Source organism: Pseudophryne corroboree, chromosome 2 (assembly GCF_028390025.1).
Source record: "Pseudophryne corroboree isolate aPseCor3 chromosome 2, aPseCor3.hap2, whole genome shotgun sequence".
Classification (NCBI taxonomy): domain Eukaryota; kingdom Metazoa; phylum Chordata; class Amphibia; order Anura; family Myobatrachidae; genus Pseudophryne; species Pseudophryne corroboree.
The window spans coordinates 1,014,911,536-1,014,935,376 of record NC_086445.1 but is presented as its reverse complement, the minus strand read 5'-3'; positions in this window follow the sequence as shown (position 1 = coordinate 1,014,935,376).

Genomic DNA, 23,841 nt, shown 5'->3' with positions numbered 1-23,841 from the left:
CTAACCCTCCCTTCCCCCGCATCCTAACCCTCCTTACCCGCAGCCTGACCCTCCCCCTCCCCCGCTGCCTGCCCCTAACCCTCCCCCAGCAGCCTAAATCTAAGCACTCCCCCACCCCCCAACCACTGCTTACCAGTCATGAGTCCTGGCAGACCTTCATTCAGGATTCCGGTGTTTGGTCTCCCAGCACCAGCATTTTGATCCACGTTGGGATACCAGCGTCGGTATTCCGAGCAGTGTGGTGATTCCGGTGTCAGGATTCTGACTGCCGGGATCCTGCTGGATCCCTATCGGAATAACCCCCATTATCAGCAGTAAACACATTGCAAATGTTTTCAGACCTTGATTGTCTGTACTAATGCCATCTTCTAGGAATTGCGGGACAGCTGCTTTTCAGAGCAGCTGTCACTGCAGCGGGGCACAACTGCATAGCCTGGTGCATTGGTGTCAGCTGCTACAAAAGAAGATGACTTTGCAGCGCATCCGCATACGTCGAGAATCTCCCACTGCGTGCAATCTCACACTGGTAATGAATCAGAGGGGTCATTCCGAGTTGTTCGCTCGCTAGCTGCTTTTAGCAGCATTGCACACGCTAAGCCGCCGTCTACTGGGAGTGAATCTTAGCTTAGCAAAATTGCGAACGAAAGATTCTCAAAATTGCGATTAGAAATTTCTAAGCAGTTTCTGAGTAGCTCGACACTTACTCTGCCACTGCGATCAGTTCAGTCAGTTTCGTTCCTGGTTTGACGTCACAAACACACCCAGCGTGCGCCCAGACACTCCCCCGTTTCTCCAGCCACTCCCGCGTTTTTCCCAGAAACTGTAGCGTTTTTTCACACACACCCATAAAACGGCCAGTTTCCGCCCAGAAACACCCACTTCCTGTCAATCACACTACGATCACCAGAACGAAGAAAAAACCTCGTAATGCCGTGAGTAAAATACCTAACTGCATAGCAAATTTACTTGGCGCAGTCGCACTGCGGACATTGCGCATGCGCATTAGCGACTAATCGCTCCGTTGCGAGAAAAAAATAACGAGCGAACAACTCGGAATGACCCCCCAGGCTCATACAGGATAATCTGCTCCCTCCCTGTTTATCAAGAAACCGTTTTCACTTTCCATACAGTTAAAAGATATGTAAAAATAGTGGAAATTCTATATTTAAGGACAGATTTTACTATTTAGGTTTGTAAAGTCCCAAGACCAACAATATAAAAAAAATAAATGTATGGAGAGAATGGATGCAAACAGGAAGCTGACCCAGTTGCTGGACTCTTCAGCCAAGTGTCAGACCTGTGTGTGTTTAGCTGTAATTTGGAATATTATCATTATTTGTAACATATATTTCTATAGCACCAGCACAATCCACAGTTATTTGCAATTGTGAACAAGCATAACAATAAAAGAAGACTGTGTATAAACAAGTAACGATGGAAGAGATCAGGGCCGCAGCTAATTAGACCTAAAGATTTATTTTTTAGCGTTCTACACTACCCAAATCCACTACTAATAACAGCCACACCCGTGCCTATCCTATCCCACCATTCAGTCCAAGCTACAGCATCAGTGTAGGCGGCCATATTGGATATTGGGCCTAATTCAGGTATGTTCGCTCACTAGAGTTTTTCACTGTGCAGCGATCAGGTAACTACTGCGCATGCGTATGCACCACAATGCACATGCGCGCCGTGCGGTTACAAAGTGGATCGTTGTTGTGCACTGGTTCTAGCGTAGAAACCATTCGCACAGCCGTTTGCAAGGAGATTGACAGGAAGAGGGCGTTTGTAGGTGGCAACTGACCGTTTTATGGGAGTGGTTGGAAAAACGCAGGCGTGTCAAAGCGTTTGCAGGGCGTGTGTCGGACGTCAGTTCCGGGACCGGACAGGCTGAAGTGATCGCAGCGGCTGAGTAAGGTCAGACCTACTCAGAAACTGCACAAACTGTTTTTGTACAGGGCGGCTGCACACGCGTTCGCATACTTGCACAGCTAAAATACACTCCCCTATAGGCGGCAGGGTCAGGGGCCCATGCTTAAGGGTGTGGCCAGGCTCCAGTGGGGGTGTGGCCAGCCACCACATTGGTTTGGCTAACCATTACAGAGTACAAGTTCTGTGCCCCTTGGTAAATATATAATAAACCAAATTCTTGTGAAGTATAATGTTACATATGTATAATGCAAAATTCATGTACACTAGGATAGAGTCTAGAACGTGATCCCTAGAGGAGGATGAGGGCCCACCGGTGGTTCCCCTGTTGGCCAGTCCGACCCTGATAGGCGGCGACTATCTGATCGTAGCGCTGCAAACAATAACTAGCGAGCGAACAGATCTGAATTAGGCCCAATGTCGGGCTACTCAATACTAGGGTGGAGAGATAAGATTTTGCCACATAAGGGGCCTGAAATGTTCTAAAGAGGCATCTGCCCCCTCAGACCATGTTTCCTAATCTGTGCTTTAAATTATTATATGGCATTAACCAGTGATACACATATATCGATTTCAGACAACTGCCCAATATCAACTTAGATATGACATATTCTGTGCCCTATTTAATATTAACATTTTTTTTTATTTGCACCCCAGACTGTATCTTCCTGTGCCCCAAGTGTTCCTAGATAACCAAGATAAGGCTTACAATATTTATGACATACAATATATACCAACACATACAGTATATCTCCATATACCCCATCCTTCTGTATGTAGCATTAAAGCCTACAGGAGACCTGGCCTTCCCTTCCCCGGAGCAGCAGCGCACAGCAGGAAGGACAGGAGGAATTCACAATTAAGGAGGTCACATCATTAACTTGTCCTCCAGCCCATCCTCCCATAGCCTTAAAGGATTGTACATCTGGCGTCATTAGTCAGCTCTGCAGGGGTATCTCCTGGGGTAAGCGGCTGTTCCCTGCCTCCCAGGCACGCATTTCCGAGGGAGACCTCTATTCCATTGGGAGACACGTAAAGATTTACATTCTTCAGTTCCATAATACAATATAATGGGTTGTACTGTACCCTCCCTTCTCCGCCTTCCTCCCCACCACCACCACCTGCAGAATCCAATCCAGTCATGTCACAATTACTAACACCTTATTATAGATCATGTCACAATCTGGACATGATGGCATAAAGGGAACATTTGAATTGGTGTGTATTAGCCGAGCGCAGTTCCATTGTCACTTTCCTTTATACAATCCATGTGTGTTGGAGTCACAGCAAGATATGGCAGTGAGCACACAAGTAATCTCATACAGAACAAGGGGATAATTTCTATGGTTTGTGATTGATTTTATGTTGGTTGTGTTAAAGTAGGATTGAGTATGACCTTTGTGTTTGACAGATATGTGACGTATACCAGTGGCATATCTGTACTGGAGATATGCGTATGCAGTACGCAGTAGAGAAATCAATGGGAAAACGGTGGCGGCTGAACACAGTAGAATTACAGTGAGTCTCTCTCCTTGGATCTGTAGGTTGGACCTCTCATGAAACAGAAGCTCAGATGTGATGTTCTGGGGCATGTATCGGATTTGAGGCATAAGGCAGAAAAGGATTTATCACAGGGGAAGACACCTAATTTTATTGGGTGACCTTCCACCACTAATTCTTGATTGGTATAGAGCACACATACCATATAATATACACTGGGGATTGGCAAACTGTATATAAATCCTGCCCTAGTATAAACCACAAGCTATGCTGACTGTATGGCTTATGCAGACCACTGACCTCTGGAGGCCACAAGTGGTATTGCATTTTTTTTCCTTAACTTTATCAGCGTATTGTGCACAATACTTTTTAAGTTGCTCCACTGTAGCGCTATCCCTCACTTGTGAACTGCGGGCTGCACGCTGTGTTATCGCAGCCAATACCGGGCAACTGGCTTACTACTGCTGCATGTATGGCAATAAACGCCTGACAGTGATCTTACTGAAAAGATCCCATTATTATCGAACATTTTGAAAAAGGCGCCATAAAAATGATGGCTGGTGACGTCAGCTCACATGAGCGTCCATCACACCAACAGGACCCTGTGACCCAGGCAGTGCCAAGCCATCACATCTCCTATAGGTTGCCCACTTTGGGCACTTGGGCCCAAAGTTAATGAATGAATAAACATTGATCTTCAGTACAGGGTTGTCAGGGCCTAAACATTGGTCAGAAGTCACATTGCAGCTATCATTGCCAAGATCACAGATTGCGCCAGTGTAAACATTCCGTGACTGCTTAGTCATGTCTACACTACAGGCACAAAGCCCAACACAGCACACTGGGAATAACAAGTAAAGGTGACTTTGCAATAACACCAAACATCTTTAACGCCCACAGGATAAAGCAGCAATTCCCATTATTTTTGGTATTTCGTTAATATTTAATTCTATGGAACTAAAAGGCGTGTTTATATTGTGGGAAGATTTTTAACTGAAAACTTTCTACAGGCGTTGGAAACTATGGGGGGTCATTCCGAGTTGTTCGCTCGTTGCCGATTTTCGCAACGGAGCGATTAAGGCAAAAATGCGCATGCGCATGGTACGCAGTGCGCATGCGGTAAGTATTTTAGCACAAAACTTAGTAGATTTACTCACGTCCGAACGAAGAATTTTCATCGTTGTAGTGATCGGAGTGTGATTGACAGGAAGTGGGTGTTTCTGGGCGGAAACTGGCCATTTTCTGGGAGTGTGCGGAAAAACACAGGTGTGCCAGGAAAAAACGCGGGAATGTGTCTGGAGAAACGGGGGAGTAGCTGGCCAAACGCAGGGCATGTTTGTGACGTCAAACCAGGAACGAAACGGCCTGAGCTGATCGCAATCTGTGAGTAGCTCTGGAGCTACTCAGAAACTGCTAAGAATTTTCTATTCGCAATTCTGCTAATCTTTCGTTTGCTATTCTGCTAAGCTAAGATACACTCCCAGAGGGCGGCGGCCTAGCGTGTGCAATGTTGCTAAAATCTGCTAGCAAGCGAACAACTCGGAATGACCCCCTATATGACGGCCACACACACACACACCACAATATATCAGCTGAGCTCAGACAACGGGTTGGATATTGCAGCTTGTATTGCAAGACAAAGACTTTGGCGTCTGTTATTTGTTTATTAACAACTATTTATATAGCGCACACATATTCTGCAGCGCTGTACTAAGAGTATTACAGTCATTCACATCAGTCCTAGCCCCAGTGGAGCTTACAACCTACTGTATATTCCCTGTCACATGGATACACATACACAAGGGTTCATTTATGCGCTGATTAACCTGCCAGTACATTTTTAAGAGTATGGGAGGAAACCCATACAAACACAGAGAACATACAAACTCCACACAGAGTCATTTTCTGGGAATAAGCTTATGACCTCAATTCTGTGTGGCAGTAATGTATTGTGAGGAAAAGACACTGATGTCAGTTATAAATCCTCATGCTGAACAGTAGTTATCCCACCATGTCTGTCTGCCTTTTGACCGATACCCCAGTGGCAAACGCAGGATTTGCATGGGGGGGTTTCCAGAACTGGGCGGAGCCAAGCACGGGGATGGGAACTGAGGTGACCCAGTATATGCTGGGTCTGTAAAACTAGCGTGTCTGTGTGTATATATATATATATATATATATATATATTTATTTTATATACACACATATACATATCTACACATATATATATATACCGTAGATACACACATACATATACACATAGCATATTAAACATGCACATATATATATATATATATATATATGTATGTATACAGTACACGTATAATTACACATGTATATATATCATATGTGTGTGGGTGTTTATATGTATGTACACTGCTCAAAAAAATAAAGGGAACACTAAAATAACACATCCTAGATCTGAATGAATGAAATATTCTTATTAAATACTTTGTTCTTTACATAGTTGAATGTGCTGACAACAAAATCACACAAAAATTATCAATGGAAATCAAATTTATTAACCCATGGAGGTCTGGATTTGGAGTCACCCTCAAAATAAAAGTGGAAAAACACACTACAGGTTGATCCAACTTTGATGTAATGTCCTTAAAACAAGTCAAAATGAGGCTCAGTAGTGTGTGTGGCCTCCACGTGCCTGTATGACCTCCCTACAACCCAGACAAGTGGCTTAGGTAGTGCAGCTCATCCAGGATGGCACATCAATGCGAGCTGTGGCAAGAAGGTTTGCTGTGTCTGTCAGCGTAGTGTCCAGAGCATGGAGGCGCTACCAGGAGACAGGCCAGTACATCAGGAGACGTGGAGGAGGCCGTAGGAGGGCAACAACCCAGCAGTAGGACCGCTACCTCCGCCTTTGTGCAAAGAGGAACAGGAGGAGCACTGCCAGAGCCCTGCAAAATGACCTCCAGCAAGCCACAAATGTGCATGTGTCTACTCAAACGATCAGAAACAGACTCCATGAGGGTGGTATGAGGGCCCGACGTCCACAGGTGGGGGTTGTGCTTACAGCCCAACACCATGCAGGACGTTTGGCATTTGTCAGAGAACACCAAGATTGGCAAATTCGCCACTGGCGCCCTGTGCTCTTCACAGAAGAAAGGAGGTTCTCACTGAGCACATGTGACAGACGTGACAGAGTCTGGAGATGCCAAGGAGAACGTTCTGCTGCCTGCAACATCCTCCAGCATGACCGGTTTGGCAGTGGGTCAGTAATGGTGTGGAGTGTTATTTCTTTGGGGGGCCACACAGCCCTCCATGTGCTCGCCAGAGGTAGCCTGACTGCCATTAGGTACCGAGATGAGATCCTCAGACCCCTTGTGAGACCATATGCTGGTGTGGTTGGCCCTGGGTTCCTTCTAATGCAAGACAATGCTAGACCTCATGTGGCTGGAGTGTGTGGCAGTTCCTGCAAGACGAAGGCATTAATGCTATGGACTGGCCCGCCTGTTCCCCAGACCTGAATCCAATTGAGCACATCTGGGACATCATGTCTCGCTCCATACACCAACGTGGCGTTGCACCACAGACTGTCCAGGAGTTGGCGGTTGCTTTAGTCCAGGTCTGGGAGGAGATCCCTCAGGAGACCATCCGCCACCTCATCAGGAGCATGCCCAGGCGTTGTAGGGAGGTCATACAGGCACGTGAAGGCCACACACACTACTGAACCTCATTTTGACTTGTTTTAAGGACATTACATCAAAGTTGGATCAGCCTGTAGTGTGTTTTTCCACTTTAATTTTGAGTGTGACTCCAAATCCAGACCTCCATGGGTTAATAAATTTGATTTCCATTGATAATTTTTGTGTGATTTTGTTGTCAGCACATTCAACTATGTAAAGAACAAAGTATTTAATAAGAATATTTCATTCATTCAGATCTAGGATGTGTTATTTTAGTGTTCCCTTTATTTTTTTGAGCAGTGTATATACATGTGTATATATGTATGCACATGGATATACAGTATATGTACTATAATTAAAATAAACTTTTATTAAGCACTTACAAGTGCCACCAGGAAGACAGCAGGCTGCAGAGGGACACTAGACAGCCATTAATAATACTTGGCTCGCAAAATGCAGCAAACAAAAATAATATTTTTTTTTTGGGTGGAGGAACGGGGGGGGGGGGGGGGGGGGGGTGTTTCTGGGTGCTCGGACCCCCCCCTGCGTGTGCCACAGATACCCCCCCCCCCTAATACTGTATATACACTTGTGCATCAAGGCTTCACCCAGTTTTGTTATATATTTCCTCCAATTGGGCAATCTGTAAACATTAGTGAAGCAAACCTTTCCTGACCTTATTAAGGAAAAATCCATTGATCAGGGTAACGCTGAACAGCAAACAAAAAAGTGGGTGTGGCTATAACTGCGCCTTTACTGCAGGTCTGCTTCATAAAAAATGAAAAAATAAACAAATACAGAAAATATGAACTATATGACACTGGAGCATAATTCAGACCTGATTGCTGTTGTGCGAAAATTGCACAGCGGACGATTATCGAATGACTGCGCATGCGTATGCACCGCACTGCCAAACAGCAACAGAATCTCGATTGCAAGGTGTACGCATGCTGATTGACAGGAAGAGGGCATTTGGGGGTGGTAACTGCCCGTTTTCTGGGAGTGTTTGGGAAAACGTAGGCGTTCCCAAGCGTTTTCAGGGAGGGTGTGTGACGTCAGCTCCGGCCCCGATCAGCCTGTTTGTATCGCACAGTAGGAGTAAGTCCTGGGCTGCGCACACACTGCACAGTATGGAAAAATCATTCGATGGCGAGTGAGTTGCGAATGGATTTGCAGATGTCCGCTGTCTGGCGAGGTTTTCGCACGGCGTACACACGCATTTGCACACTTGCACAGGTCGGATTTCACTCTCTATGGGCGGCGCTGGCGTCTATCTGATTGCAGACCTGGTCAGTTCTGAATTAGGCCCATAATGCAGACCGTACATCTACTGTATGAGGCGCTCCCTGATGTCGTTCTGATCAGCTGATCAGCAGAGTCAGGTAATTGGTGCTTTCTCCAGAGATCGGCAAAATCCAGCATGTTAGACATCCCAGACTTGCCGATTCCATTCATTGCTGGGTCACAATTGGTGAATCGAGATTGTCCATCGTGTTGGATTTGGTGGGCATGGACAGAACAAGAATTGCCCAGACAGATGCCTCTTAAGTGCATGAACCTATTGCCAAAAATGTTGCTACTTTAATTACTTTATAACGGACATTGTAGTGTAGACCGTACTGTGCGTCATTATACAGAGCATTGTAAGGTTTCTTCATGATTACACTACTCAGCTGGGAATAATTTTTACTATGTAATTTACTAAGATCTAAGAGGACACACTGACACCAATGACTTGATCATAGAAATACAAAAGGCCTATTGTACATTTTATGTCCTAGTAATACAGGGCCTAATTCCGATCGGATCGCTAGGCAGTGATTTTTGCAGCCCTGCGATCAGATAGTCGCCACCTACAGGGAGAGTGTATTGTAGCTGTGCAAGTGTGCGATCGCATGTGTAACAGAGCTGTACAAACTGATTTTGTGCAGTCTCTGCGCAGCCCAGAACTTACTCAGCCGCTGCGATCACATCAGCCTGTCCGGGACCGGATTTGATGTCAGACACCCGCCCTGCAAACACTTGGACATGCCTGCGTTTTTCCAGACACTCCCAGAAAATGGTCAGTTGCCACCCACAAACGCCCTCTGCCTGTCAGTCACCTTGCGATCGCTAGTGCAATCACTTTTTCCGCACCATCCCGTCGCTATGCGCCGATCTCCGTTGCTGTGGTCTGTCGTGCCTGCGCATTTGCAGTGCATACGCATGCGCAGTTCGGACCTGATCGCAGGCTGTGAGAAAACGCAGCCTAGCAAACAGGGTCTGAATTACCCCCAAAGTACACTACAAATCCCAGCAAGTGCTTTACCAGCCTTTGGCATTGACTACTTATATCTTTAATTAGACAGTAAGATCACAGGGAGGAGGGCTGTGTCACTTAATAGCATCCCTTAGAGGGTTAATTTTTGGTGGCATTTAAATGATCAGAAGGATTTGCCTAAAGCTTTTAAAACTAAATTCACTTATGAGCTTCCTGTGGAGCATCACAAAACGTGTCCTCTGTGTAGGGCTGACGTCACTCCCCCCGCATACAGCTACATTGTGACCCTCTGCAATATAGTGACCACATGCCTGCCTGCAGGGCGTAACCTCACCCACAAGTCATTGACGTACTGTATACAGGAGTGGGCGAGTTTACTGCCGGCGTGTCATTGCTTAAGGGCGCTAAATCACAATGATTGTCAAAATGAAATATACTTCCACTACGTGCAGCATAATAAATCAAATATATAATATTATACATATATATCTCCTGTATAATAGCCCAGATCTGTGATCTTGTGATTCATTTGCTAACGCTGGGTGGAGTCACAACAGTGGGCGGAGTTAGTCAAATGAGTCACAGATCTGGCCAAATCTATAGGACACTAGGAGCAGAAGCAGATAGTATGGACATGGCACAGGCAGGGTGCATACCTCCCAACACACACACACACACACACGCACGCACGCACGCACGCACGCACGCACGCACGCACACACACACACACACACACACACACACACACACCCCCCCCGTTTTCGTCAGTGAGGGGGCATGCCCAGCGCTCTGTGAGCTGCTGGCATGCCCCCAGGGGCTGATTATGAGTCCGGGGGGCACAGGGTACTTGAGACAGGGGAGCCCTATCTCATTGCTGTGCCTGCTGTGGGTTGGGGGCGTGACCTAATCGCGGGACGCGAGGCCACGCCCCATTATGCAAATTCCAGGATTTTTTTTTTTTTTATGGAATTTTGGCCCCTCAGCTAGGGCTAAATCCAGAGGAGGTGGTCGCTCCCCCCTACACACCCGCACAGGCAGAAGAAAGCAGGGAGACTGCTGCCTCCCTGCAACACCACAGACCTGCCAATACGCAGCAGCGTGTGCTGACTGTAGCACAATGCTGCCGCTGTTGCTGGCAGGACGGGGGAGCTTCTGAGCTGGGACAGAGCTACTCGAGCCGGGGGGGCCCCTAAAACTGTGGGGCCAACGGTACGTACCGCCTGCCCCCCCCTTAATCCGGCTCTGCTGCTGGAACCCCCCCTTAATCCGTACCCCCTGATGCCCCCTCTCCCTCTGTCTCCACTATTCACCGCTGCTCTGCTAAGCAGAACAGCGAGTACAGGAGCTTTCCAACTGCTCCCCCCCCCCCCCACGGGTGGGACAGCGGGACAGACCCCCAAAAATGGGACTGTCCCGCGAAAATTGGGACATTTGGGAGGTATGGGGGTGTGTGAGGGGGTATGCCATACTTGACCCCCACATCAGCATACTCAGCAGGGTCTCTCTGGCAGGGAGGAGCGTCACATTCTGGCACACTCCACGCTTCTTAGCTGTAGTTTTGTGGGTCACCAGCCGCTGTGCACTTTCCGTACTGCCTCTGTTATCTCCAGCCCCGGCAACCCCACCGCTAGCTGCAGCGCTGCCACCCGCAGTGAGTTGCGCCCAGCTTCTTCACACACTTTAGCCGGCGGGTAGCGCTGCAGAAGTCCGCGCTGCTTGCAGGCTCTGACCCCCTCCTCCCTCCAGCATCAGCGTCTCCTGGGAGCTAACCAGTCACTCCCAGTCTCCCCTTACCATAGTGCCCAGCAGCCGTGAGGTCCGCGCCACGTGCATGCTATGACCCCCTCCTCCCTCCAGCCGCAGCATCTCCTGGGGGCTAACCAGTCACTCCCAGTCTCCCCTTACCACAGTGCCCGGCAGCTGCGCGAGGTCTGCGGTGTGTGACTGAGGAGGGGGGGAGTGATGCGGACGGGCAGAGGAAGCAGGAATACAGCCTAAGAGAGTCAGCCATGCCAAGTCTCCACCAGCAGCAGATGCCAACAGGTTGGAGTGGAACAGCAGCAGCCAGAAGCAGTGACTCCGGTAAGACACATCTGTCTGTCACCACTGTTCTGTCCCTAATACCAATCTCTCCCGTGCCCTGTGTTCTGTCATGTCCCTGTCACCCCTGGCCTTGACCTGCCACCCTTATCCTGGCCCTTTCACCCTTATCCTGGCCCTTTCACCCTTATCCTGGCCCTGTCACCCTTATGCTGGCCCTGCTACCCCTATCCTGGCCCTGTCACCCCTGTGCTTGCCCTGTCAACCCTATACTGGCCCTGTCACCCCTGTCCTGGTCCTGCCGCCCCTACACTGACCCTGTCACCCCTATCCTGTCCCTGTCATTTCTGTCCTGGCCCCGTCGCCCATGTCCTGGCCCCGTCACCCCTGTTCTGACCCTGTCACCCCTGTTCTGACCCTGTCACCCCTGTCCTGGCCCAGTCAACCCTGTTCTGACCCTGTCACCCCTGTCCTGGCCCTGTTACTGCATACCCTCCAACTACCTTTTTGGCAGGTACAGTACCCGCAGCACCTCCAGACCTCTCCCCAATGCACCACACCTCCGCACCTTCCCCTCCACCACATGCGGCACTCCACCCCTCCCCCACATGCTGTACCTCCAGACCCCCTACACCACCCGCGGCTCCCACTCCTCCGCCCCTTCACCACCCCCAGCAATCTCCAGGCCCCCTCCACCATTCACCCCCCTTATATGTCTCCCCCACACCTGCCCCCCTCCACCCGCAGCATCTGCAGACACCCTCCTCCATCCGCGGTCCCCCCCTCACCCACCCCTCCCCCACCAATGGCACCCCCGCACCTGCCCCACCACCACCTGCAGCACCTCCGGACCTCCTTCCCCATCTGCCGCAACACCCGTACCTGCCCCTCCCCTACCCATGGCGCCTACGGACCCCTACCCCACCAGTGGCACTCCCGCCCCTTCCCATCCCACAGCACCTCCGGAACCCTTCACCCATCTGCAACATCCCCACACCTGCCCCTCCCCCACCCATGGCACCCCTGCCCCTCCCCCACCTGCAGTGCCTCCGGACACCTCCCCCATCTGCATCCCCCACTCCTCTACCCCTCCCCCACCCGCAGCACCTCCCAACCCTTCCCCATACGGGCCCCACCCCCACTTCCGCCCCCCCTCCATCCGCAGCATCTACATACACCCTCCCCCATCCGCAGTCCCCCCCGCACCCGCTACATTCTGTACATTGTGGCCTGCAGGTGCTGTTCACGCCGTCGCAAGGGGCTGCGCCTCCTTCACCATCGCACACCCTTTCATTGTGCAATATTTAACCACTAACAAAGGAATGCAGGTGATACTCCATATAACACAAATATTGAACCCCAGAAAGGCATGCAAGGGTTAAGGGGGCGTAGCCCCTTGCGACGGTGTGAAGAGCGCCCGTAGGGCGCGATGAAGCACCTAGTTTATACATATTAGGCCATACTTGCCTACTTTTGAAAAAGCATGTCAGGGAGATGTGAAAGTAACATCTATCAGCACGGGCGTGTACTGCTACATCTGAGAGGCGTGTCATGATAATGACTTACATCCAAATGTAAATGAGCCCCAAAGTTAGTAAGATATACTTGTTGAAGAAAAGACTCTTATATTTTGCAGAATTTGTTTGTGTATTGTGTATTACAGGAGGTTCCATCTACTGTAAGTGGCCACGAGAAACTTTATTTAAAATTCATGCAGCCATAGGGATCATTGTGTCTTATAACCAATGCAGGGAAGTGGCACTGATGATCCTATTTGAATGTACCCCCCCAAGAATGTAACAGCTGCACAATGAAGTTAAGGTGCAATCAGGGCGATTGCTTCTATTTCAGGGAGTCTCCTGCAGACTGAGGGAGCGTAGGCAAGTATGTATTAGGCACACCATAGTGTAGCAATCTGTGAGCCAAATAAAAACATACATAGTTGCAAAATTATATACCTGGCAGGGAAAATAGCTCAGCAAGTACATGGTGCAAGGCGATTATACTTCTAATAAGATGCAATAGTTTCTATACACGAGAAGTCATTTGCCTGCTACATCAGGGGCACATCTTTACTGGCCGATGCCCAGTGCCCCACACCACGCACCCTGCACCAATGTTTTATTCTCACCTCTGCGGGGTCACGTGAAGGCGGTGGCACTGCAGAGATCACCTGGTAAATAGTGTGGTGGCCATTTTACCGGAGATTTGCGCAGTAGAAAAATCACTGGGAGCATGTCATGGCTCCGACGCCGTTTTCCTGGACACCTGAGCATGTTCATTAGACTTGGACACAGTCCCCTGTGCCGCCTGCGAGAAAGAAGGGGACTCACATGAGAGGTCAGACAAGCCCCCTCCTCTCTTATAGGCCCTACACACTGGGCAATAATATTACTGAAAGATATGAACGATCTCCTTCATTAATGAATGAGATACCGTTCATATCTATCAGTGTGGAGGCAGCAACGATGAATGATGTGCGGCCCCGCCCTCGTTCATCGCTGGTGCCCCGTCGCTTGTGCATGCGGGCCAATATGGACGATCTCGTCCATATTTACCTGCACTGCTATGGAGACGGGTGATGGGGGGAGTGAAGAAACTTCACTCCCACCGTCACCTCCCCCCCCCCCGCGCTGCCGGGTCGCCTGTCGGCCGTATCGGCGGTCGGGCAGCTCAGCGGCGGGTCGGGCAGTGTTTAGGGCCACTTAGGGTCTGATATGGAAACGGATGCAGTGTTGATGGTTCCGCGTTTTTATTGCTACTGCGCATGTGCAAAAAGTCCTGTAAACCCTTACTGCACATGCACAAACCCAAGTGTCCAATGGCGTTTGCAATTACATGTAGCATCGTTAACACATTCGAGAAGGGGTTTGCCACCCTTGGGCACTTCAGGATAGAGAGTGGTAGGTGACCAAAAGTGAGCGCTGAAAGGGGCTGTTTCATGGGTGTGTTACAGGTGTGTCATAGACATATCTGGGAACGCTGTTTCAGAGGTCGGCCATGTTTAGCTGAATATGAGGAGAGTAGCTAGAGCAGACCCTAGCCTACCGCAGATGTCGATGGTGCAACCGATGTTGGAGTGTTTATAATCTCCATCACAGTTGCAGAGATGGTAGAGACTGAAAGTGAGTGTCTTAGCGCACGTACTCCCCATCGCTTGGCGGAACACAAAGGGAAGGCTGAGATTAGCATCTGCATATTTCCGTTACCGCTATTGAGAGACCATCTGAGGTCACGGCAGCATTATCAGGTCATAACTCCGTTGTTTGGGGGGCAAGACTCATTCTGCACATGTCCTGAACTGCTCTTGCGATATCTACCCCCTGTCACGCTGTGGAATTTGGGTGGCGGAGCGGGGGCAGTTTGCGGGCGTGTTGCTCGCATTTTGTAGGCTTTCAGGGCCTAGGGTTTTCTTCTTCTACACACGCCTCCTCCTGCATTAGAATTTCGTATGTATGGTATTGCACAGCCGCTTCCCCGCTGCTGTACAATACCCTACAAATCAGAATCAAGCCCTATGTATGGGGCTGTGGAAACTTGAGGCACCTTATAAATAAAAGCTAATAATAATAATTAATTTTATATATATATATATATATATATATACACATACTCTCCACTCTCCAGCCAAAATTTGGATCCAGATGTTTTGCCCATGGTAAACATACAACTCGGCTGTTGTAATGGAGTCCGAGTTTGGAAATCTCACACAAAACAGCTCTACAAAGTTGGACATAAATTGGCCGGGATGTAATGGGAGTCGATTTTAACGTCTGGGAAAAAGACGCACAAACTCGGACATTAAAATGTGCATCTTTTACCTGGAACTTGCCTAATATAATGACGTAAGTCTTTTGCGCACACAATGCAAATTGGATCCGACTTCTGACGGCTTTTTTAGACCAGAAAGCGTTCGTTTTTTCAGACCATCCAGAAAGCATTTGTTATAGTGATAGAACGTCAACCATTGGCACCCAAAAGTCGCATGCTGATTTAAATGATATGCAGCATGGTTATATGCTATGTGTAATTTCAGCTGTATTGGCATACCTAATTATGGGGGTCATTCCGAGTTGATCGCTCGCTAGCAGTTTTTAGCAGTCGTGCAAACGCTATGCCGCCGCCCACTGGGAGTGTATTTTAGCTTAGCAGAAGTGCGAACGAAAGGATCGCAGAGCGACTACAAAGTTATTTTGTGCAGTTTCTGAGTAGCTCAAAACCTACTCAGCGCTTGCGATCACTTCAGACTATTCAGTTCCTATTTTGACGTCACAAACACGCCTTGCGTTCGCCCAGCCACGCCTGTGTTTTTCCTAGCACGCCTGCGTTTTTCCGAACACTCCCTGAAAACGGTCAGTTGACACCCAGAAACGCCTACTTCATGTCAATCACTCTGCGGCCAGCAGTGTGACTGAAAAGCTTCGCTAGACCCTGTGTGAAACTACATCATTCGTTGCAATAGTATGACGCGCGTGCGCATTCCCGCATACACATGCGCAGAAGTGCCGTTTTTTTGCATCATCGCTGCACAGCGAACGAATGCAGCTAGCGATCAACTCGGAATGACCACCTATGTTCCAGTGTTTGCCAAGAAAACACTGTAGCATAACATTTTTTAGCAGATACAGCCACAATCGCACAGAATATAGCCATGGTGCATAACATTTTAATCAGAAGGAGCTGCTTGTGCGTCCTTTTACATCTAAGATGCATTTTCTGGGCCAAAATGTACAAAAATTACGGGTGTGGTTCATCAAATCGACAGTGTCTAGGTCGACAATGTTTAGGTCGACCACTATAGATCGACAGTCACAAGGTCGACAGGGTTTCTAGGTCGACATGTGCTAGGTCGACAGGTCTAAAGGTCGACATGAGGATTTTTTTTTTTGTGTCGTTTTCTTCGTAGAGTGACCGGGATCCCAAATTAGTGCACCGCGTCCCCTCGCATGGCTCGCTTCGCTCGCCATGCTTCGGGCATGGTGCCTTCGCTCCGCTACCGCTTCGCTCGGCACACTTTACCGTTCCAATCGTAGTCCACGTGGATCGTTAAGTAGGAAAAAATTCAAAAAAAGAAAAAAAGTGAAAAACTCATGTCGACCTTTAGACCTGTCGACCTAGCACATGTCGACCTAGAGACCCTGTCGACCTTCCATCCATGTCGACCTAGTGACTGTCGACCTATAGTGGTCGACCTAAACATTGTCGACCTAGACACTGTCGATCTTCAGACCGGATCCCAAAAATTACATATACAGTTCATTACACAGACTATTTTGAGAGATCAAAGTTTTTGTTTTTAAGGTTAGAAATCATTTGAGGCATGTCTATTTGTTGGAAATGTGCTGTAATTGTGTACTTGTAACTGATTTTCAACATTGTCGAATTCAACTCACCCAAAAAATACAGGTATATTTTTATGTCCGACTTTGTAGAGCTATTTTGTGTGAGATATCCAAATTCGGACTCCATTAGTTGTATGTTTAACATGGGAAAACATCTGCACCCGACTTTTGACTGACCGCTCTCTTTAAGGCTAAAAAAACATCTGACTTTGCGTGTGCTCGGACGCTATTACATTGGCCGGGTTTGCAAAATGTCTGACTTTTGCAGCAAAATTGGACATTTGTCAAACTCGGCTCAAACTTGGCTCCATTTACATCCTGGCCATAGACCTGTTTTTTTGGAGCGAGTTGTATACTGTATGTTGAAAATCAATTACGAGTACACAATTACAGCACATTTACAACAAATAACCATTTTTAATTATCTCTAACCTTAAAAGCAAAAAAACAACAACTGTGATCTCTCAAAATAGTCTGTGTCCTGTACAAATCATTTTGCTATTTTTTTGCCCAGAATATAGAATATAGCCATGCCGCATATCATTCTAATCAGCATAAACTGCTTGTACATCCTGGAGGACTGGGGTTTATTTAGGGTGTGTGATGCTTTAATCATGGGACTTTTTGGGGGCCAATGGGTAACATTCTATCACTGTGCAACTGTTAAAACATACCTCCCAACTGTCCCATTATTCGCGGGACAGTCATGTTTCTTTGGATCTGTCCCGCTGTTTCTCACGCGGGCCGCAGTGTCCCAAGGTGGGGGGGGGACGGGACAGTTGGGTGGCTCCTGATCACTTGCTGCTCTGCTCAGTTCAGAGCAGCGGAGAATCGACGCTGTGCGCATGTGCACAGCGTCTATTCTAGTGAGGGAGAGGAACTGGGGGCATGGCCAGCGGCTCACACAGTGCTGACCGTGCCCCCACTGTGACGAAATTTGGAGGCATGGCTCGCGATCGTGTCACCCACATGAAGCCACACCCCCTTTCCATTAGGCCATGCCCCCTCCTTGCAACACCAGAATGTTGGGAGGTATGGTTAAAATAACAGACACTTTCTGGTTGGTCTGAAAAAATTGGACGCTTCCTGGTCTGAAAATTAAGTCGAATCCAATTTGCATTGTGAGCGTAAAAGACGCACGCCATTATATTGGCAGAGTCCCGGGAAAAAGACGCACATTTTAATGTCCGAGTTTGTGCGTCTTTTTTCCAGACGTTAAAATTGTCTCCCATTACATCCCGGCCAATATGCTTTTTTTTTTTTTTAGTAGGTAACACTGAGAATTGCTCACACAGAAGGAATTTATAGCAAATATACTGTAGCATGGAAGTAGATGATGGGAAAAGTTCTGTGTGTCTGTAACTGACAAGAGCAGGCATGTTGGTGAGATTGTTACCCTGGAATGTTTAGTAACCTGTGCCCATGTAGATAGTCCTGGCACGGCACGTAGTCTCTTTAACAACACTGACATGACGCAACACGGGCACATTGCACAATCACATTTTATTGCCCCGCTGCTTCCCAGAAGGTCACACTAATGATTCCAAATCTTAAACCTCCGAGCTGTTGTTGTGGGTAAAACAACTTATTCCTCAAAGGTATTAAACATCAGCGTTAATAGGTAGACACACAGAGTAAATCATTACAAACAGTATTAGACTATTTATAGGCAGCGATAAGCACAGTGGCTAGAGGGAAGTGCGCTGTTTCTTATCTACAGCCATGACAGGCAGCCATGTTTGATGTTGTGTCACTGCACCGCTCCTGTTTCTGAAAGGGATTATGGGGGGTCATTCTGACCTGATCGCTCGCTGCAGTTCTTCACAGCACAGCATTCAGGTCAAAACTGCGGCGCCGGTGCATGCCAGATGGCCGACGGCCGTCGTTTCCTAGCAGTCGCCTCTGCCTGATTGACAGGCATAGGCGGTCGCTGGGCGGGAGGGCGCGGTCCGGCCAATGCAGGCATGGCTGGACCGTGCGGGGGGCGGGCCACAGTGGCTGCGTGACGTCACACGATCAAGTCGGAATGACCCCGTTTGGGAGGTAGTTGTAGTGCAAGTACAGCGATTGTGTTATCATGTGACCAGCGGAAACGGAACATGACGCAAAATAGTGTTGCATTAAAGTGAAGACATGAGGGGAGGCTGGGTGCTCTTGGGGCAAGCAGGGCTGGCACTACTACAAGCATAGCCAGATTAAGGGGGGGAGGATGCAGGGCATACTGTACCCCGGGCCCCCTTTGTCAGTGGGCCCCCAGGCCAGAGCACACTGACAAAACTAGCTTTCCCTCTTATGCAGCAGCAGAACCAGACAGCCAGAATGCGAGCAGGACAGTATGCAGTGCAGGCAGAGACACAGGAGTATCAGATTTCATGAACTATCGATCGGGCCAACCAGCAGGGTGGAGAGCTGTGACACAGGGTGGGATCTATTCTATACCTCCCACCATAACCCATTCCAGGATGGACAAAATGCTTTCTACCTGGACTTCCTTCTTAAATTATGATTGCAATCACCTGTGTTGGAACACCTTTCTTATCAATTAAATAGTTCAACACAGGTGACTACAATCATATATATAAGAAATGTAAAGAGAATTTTTTCACTCCTGGAATGGGACATGTTGGGAGGTATGCACAATCTTATACACACAGCCCCCCTTCCACCGGGGCCCCCCTGTCTAAAGTGCCCCGGGCACCCCCAAGGCTTAATCCGGCCCTGACTACAAGGCAAGCTAGGTGGCTGTCTGGAGGGAAAATGGTCACCATACCGCTAGTCGGGATCCCGGACGTCGCAATGCCGATGCCGGAATACCAACTAGCGGGTAAATACCGACGCCAGAATACCGGCGCCACAGCCTTTCCTCCCTCTATGGGTGGGAGTACCGGACAACCAGCTGAGTTTGAAAAATGACAGTTAGGAGCTGGTAGGTTGGTACTTTTATCTCCGTCCAGAGCTTAGTACATAGACCCATTTATCTCTCTCAATGTTATCACTTTCCAAGGCTTAGTACATCTGCCCTTGTGCTTGAAAAATGACAGTTAGGAGCTGATTGGTTGGTAGTTATTGCCAAGCTTTGATAAATCTCCCCCCAGATCTGTTAGAGTTGCTATGTCCTCTTCTTCTGACTTGACCCATTTCCTTCCTTCCTTCCTTCCTTCCTTCCTTCCTTCCTTCCTTCCTTCCTTCCTTCCTTCCTTCCTTCCTTCCTTCCTTCCTTCCTTCCTTCCTTCCTTCCTTCCTTCCTTCCTTCCTTCCTTCCTTCCTTCCTTCCTTCCTTCCTTCCTTCCTTCCTTCCCCTGTCCTGTCCTGTCCTGTCCTGCACCAGACACCTTGTTATAGGACTGTGAGTGATGTGTGCCTCATAGTACACAGGCACCAGTACAGCTGTTTGTTATATGTAAATCTCTTTACGTTTATGTCACTATGTACAGTATGACTTTTGTTTTAGTAGTGGTTATTTTTGTTACATGTGGTGATTTTAACTGTAATGGTTTAACAAACAATGGTGTTATTATAGTAACATCCAGTTCCCTGGTTTCTGGTCTACATTCTCATGTGCACTAGGTCAACCCACAAAAATGATGTCTACACCGCATTGTTTACCAACATAAGTGCAGCGTTGCTTAGTAACAGTGATGTAAGACACTACCTCCTACCCTGCCGCAACTTTCAGTATGGATTGTCTTCCATCAGTGGAAAAGACTACGGACAGAAATGCTTTAAACTGCGCAATGCGGCAAATTTTGCGCAAGTGATTTGGTGGTGAGTTTTGACTATTAAAATGATTAGAATAATATGAAAATGATTTTATATAAGTTTAATATTGTATTATTCCAATCATTTTTATAGTGAAAACTCTGGAGTGTCCTGGCTCTGCCTACGCTGACTGCACGTCATCATAAACATCATGTAATTGCTTTTGTCTGAAGGGGAAATGTTTTATTACTGAATAGCGATAAAATGTTTGGCTTACAGTTAATTAATTCATTATTTTTTTTTATCTTAAGATCATTTTAGACTAAAATCTCTTTTAAGTACAGCAACGGTACAGATCAATATTAGGATATTAGCCTGTAGTGTAATCATACCTCCCAACTGTCCCGATTTTCGTGGGACAGTTCCATTTTTTTTGGGGGGGGAGGGGGGACTGTCCCGCTGTCCCACCCGTGGGCCGCAATGTCCCGCGGTGGGGGGGGGGGGAGGGAGCAGTTGGGAGGCTCCCGTCACTGCTGTTCTGCTTAGCAGAGCAGCGGAGAATAGACACGCAAGCGCACAGCGTCTATTCAGTGGAGACAGAGGGAGAGGGGGCATGCCAGCGGCTCACAGAGCGCTGGGCATGCCCACTCAGTGACACAAATGGGGCGTGGCTCACGATAACAAGATCTCCCATGAAGCCATGCCCCATTTTCAATAGGCCACACCCCATTTTCGGGTGGGCACGCGCAGATGTCCCACTCCATAGATCTCAAATGTTGGTAGGTATGGTGTAATAAATACTACAGGGTGATTGAAAAGTCGCAGTACACCCTTTTGTTTCAACAACTGTGCAGGAAATGGGAAAACTGAATACTCCAGTTAGGTATGGTTGAGGTGGGCTATCTTTTAGGGTATGTACCGAACATGGGCGCCATCTTGAAGTCAGCCATCTTGAATCTAAGTCAGTTTTTTTCAAATGGAAAGGGGGTCATGTAACATGTCAAATAATATCAGAATTTGCTGAAAAGTTTATTGCTGCAAACAGATTTGAAATCGCAGTTATGCTTCAAAAGTTACAATACTTTTTGGTGCAGGTAACTGAAGATGGCTTTGACAAAAGAGGAGAGAATTTAGATCATTTTGATGTCTGAAGAACGAAGTGTCCGTGTCGTAGCTGCAGATTTTAACAACTGGCACCCAGAAAGACCTCCAATTTCACATAGCTGGATCTTGAATGGATGCCATCGATGGGCATGAAGGATTCGTGCGATCGATGACTGGCTGATTCCACTTTCTGCTGACAAATGTTGTGTGCTGCATTGTGGTCTAATCACAAACAATGCCAAAACCATTGGTGAAGTTGTCTCATCAGTAGCACTTTTTGGACAACCACTCCGTGACTTGTCAGCCACAGTCCCAGTTTCTCGGAATTTGGAAATTAGGCACCTTACAGTGTTATGTGAAATTGGAGGTCTTTCTGGGTGCCGGTTGTTAAAATCTGCAGCTATGACACTTCTGATTGGCTGCAGGACTGGCACCACACAAACAGTGTGCTCTCACGCCTCTACCCATTGCCTGGCACCCAACACTGGGAACAGTAGCTCAGGTGCTGGGAACAGACTCTTTGCTCCGTCACCGACCACTGGGACGGAAGCAGAGCATATCTCTACAAATGTATAGTGGTATCCTGACGAAAGGTGGTATTAAAACAGCACCTGAAACGTTGATTATCAAGCTTGGGTAGCTGTCTCAATTCTTCTGAAAAATCTGTGGAGTGCCGCCCGTTTTCGCTCTCTCTGTTCTTGCTCCTTCTGGACCGTGGGAGGGCACTCAGGTATTTAATTAATTTGTTTGGAGTGCCGGTCATATTGGAACTCTACAAATGTATAGTAATAGAAATGTTTTTATGGACACACTCAGTGGAGGTTTTAGGTGCGGGCTAGCAGGGCGGCTGCCAAGGGTGCTGTGGCCTGAGGGTTTGGGTGCAGTCATCCCACTAATGCATCTGATCAGTGTGGACCCACCCACTACCCCTACCTTGCTGGCCGCCTCCTGCTGCCCACTCTCTACTGGTCGCTTCCCGCTACTCACTTCTGCACAGCTTCACGCTACTCACAGCCAGAAGTAGGAGATAGGGATAGGAGCCGGGGGACCTACTGATGGGGTTTGAGTGATGGGGACACAGGCAGCAGGGTGGATGACACACACACACACACACACACACACACACACACACACACACACACACACACACAGTCTCTCTCTATAGAGGGACTCTACCTGGCGTAATGTGTGTAAGGGGCTCTACATGGCGTAATGTGTATAAGAGGCTTTACCTGGCGTAAAATGTGTAAGGGGCTCTACCTGGCCTAATATGTGTAAGGGGTTCTACCTGGCATAGAATGTATAAAATTAACCCTACCTGGCATTACGTGCATAAAAAGAGCTTTACCTGGCATAACGTGTATAAGGGGCTGTACCTGGCATAATGTGTATAAGGGGCTCTACATGACGTAATGTGTATAAGAGGCTCTACCTGATGTAATGTGTATAAAGGGTTCTGCTCTACTGTGATGTAATGTGTGTAACGGGCTCTAACATGGTATACTGTGTATAAGGGATACTACTGTGTGGTGTAATGTGACTAACAGACACTACTGTGCACTGTAATGTGAATTGGTACTATTCTGTGGCCATGCCCCGTCCCCATGAAGCTACGCCCCTATATTTTTGCCATGCATCATACCCCTGTTTTATATGGGGGGGGGGGGGGGGGGCGCGCGCGCCAAAGGAAACGTTTGCCCTGAATGCCACAAGGTCTATGTACCGGCCTTGGACATAATGTACATTACATCTATTATCTCTGTTAACCAATCAGTCTTTAGAGTACCTTGCACTGTGTTGACAGCCGTTGTTACTGTGTATAAAAGTCTGCACCTATGGTAGTAAATTCCCTCCGCTGATAATAAGGCAGTAAAGCGCAGACACCTTTTGGAAAACAGTGTCTATCAGTGACGTGTGGTGAGGTCAATGGCTGCGGAGCCAGATTTACACACACATATATTAACCCATTGGTTCATGTGGGTCATTATACAAAGATGCAGCAGTATATACTTTGTTACCCTATATAAAATAAAAAAATGATCACAATTTTTATCTTCTCAGTTCTTAACAACTAACAACATGAAAACAGTTTGTTGCAGGAAGTTGTAGGTACTAATAAGACTGGCCACAAAAAGTCATGCAGAGAGCACTATACTGCACGCATGGTCCAAACATCATGGAAAACTCACACTTGCCCTAAAGAGCAAATATCTATTTTTAAGCATACCAGCCCCTGGGCACTGTCTGCTTCCTCCTTATGGGGGAGGGGGTACGTTGCCCACATGAGGGGAGTGGCCAGCTCTGTGCCCCACTTGCCCAGACCAAG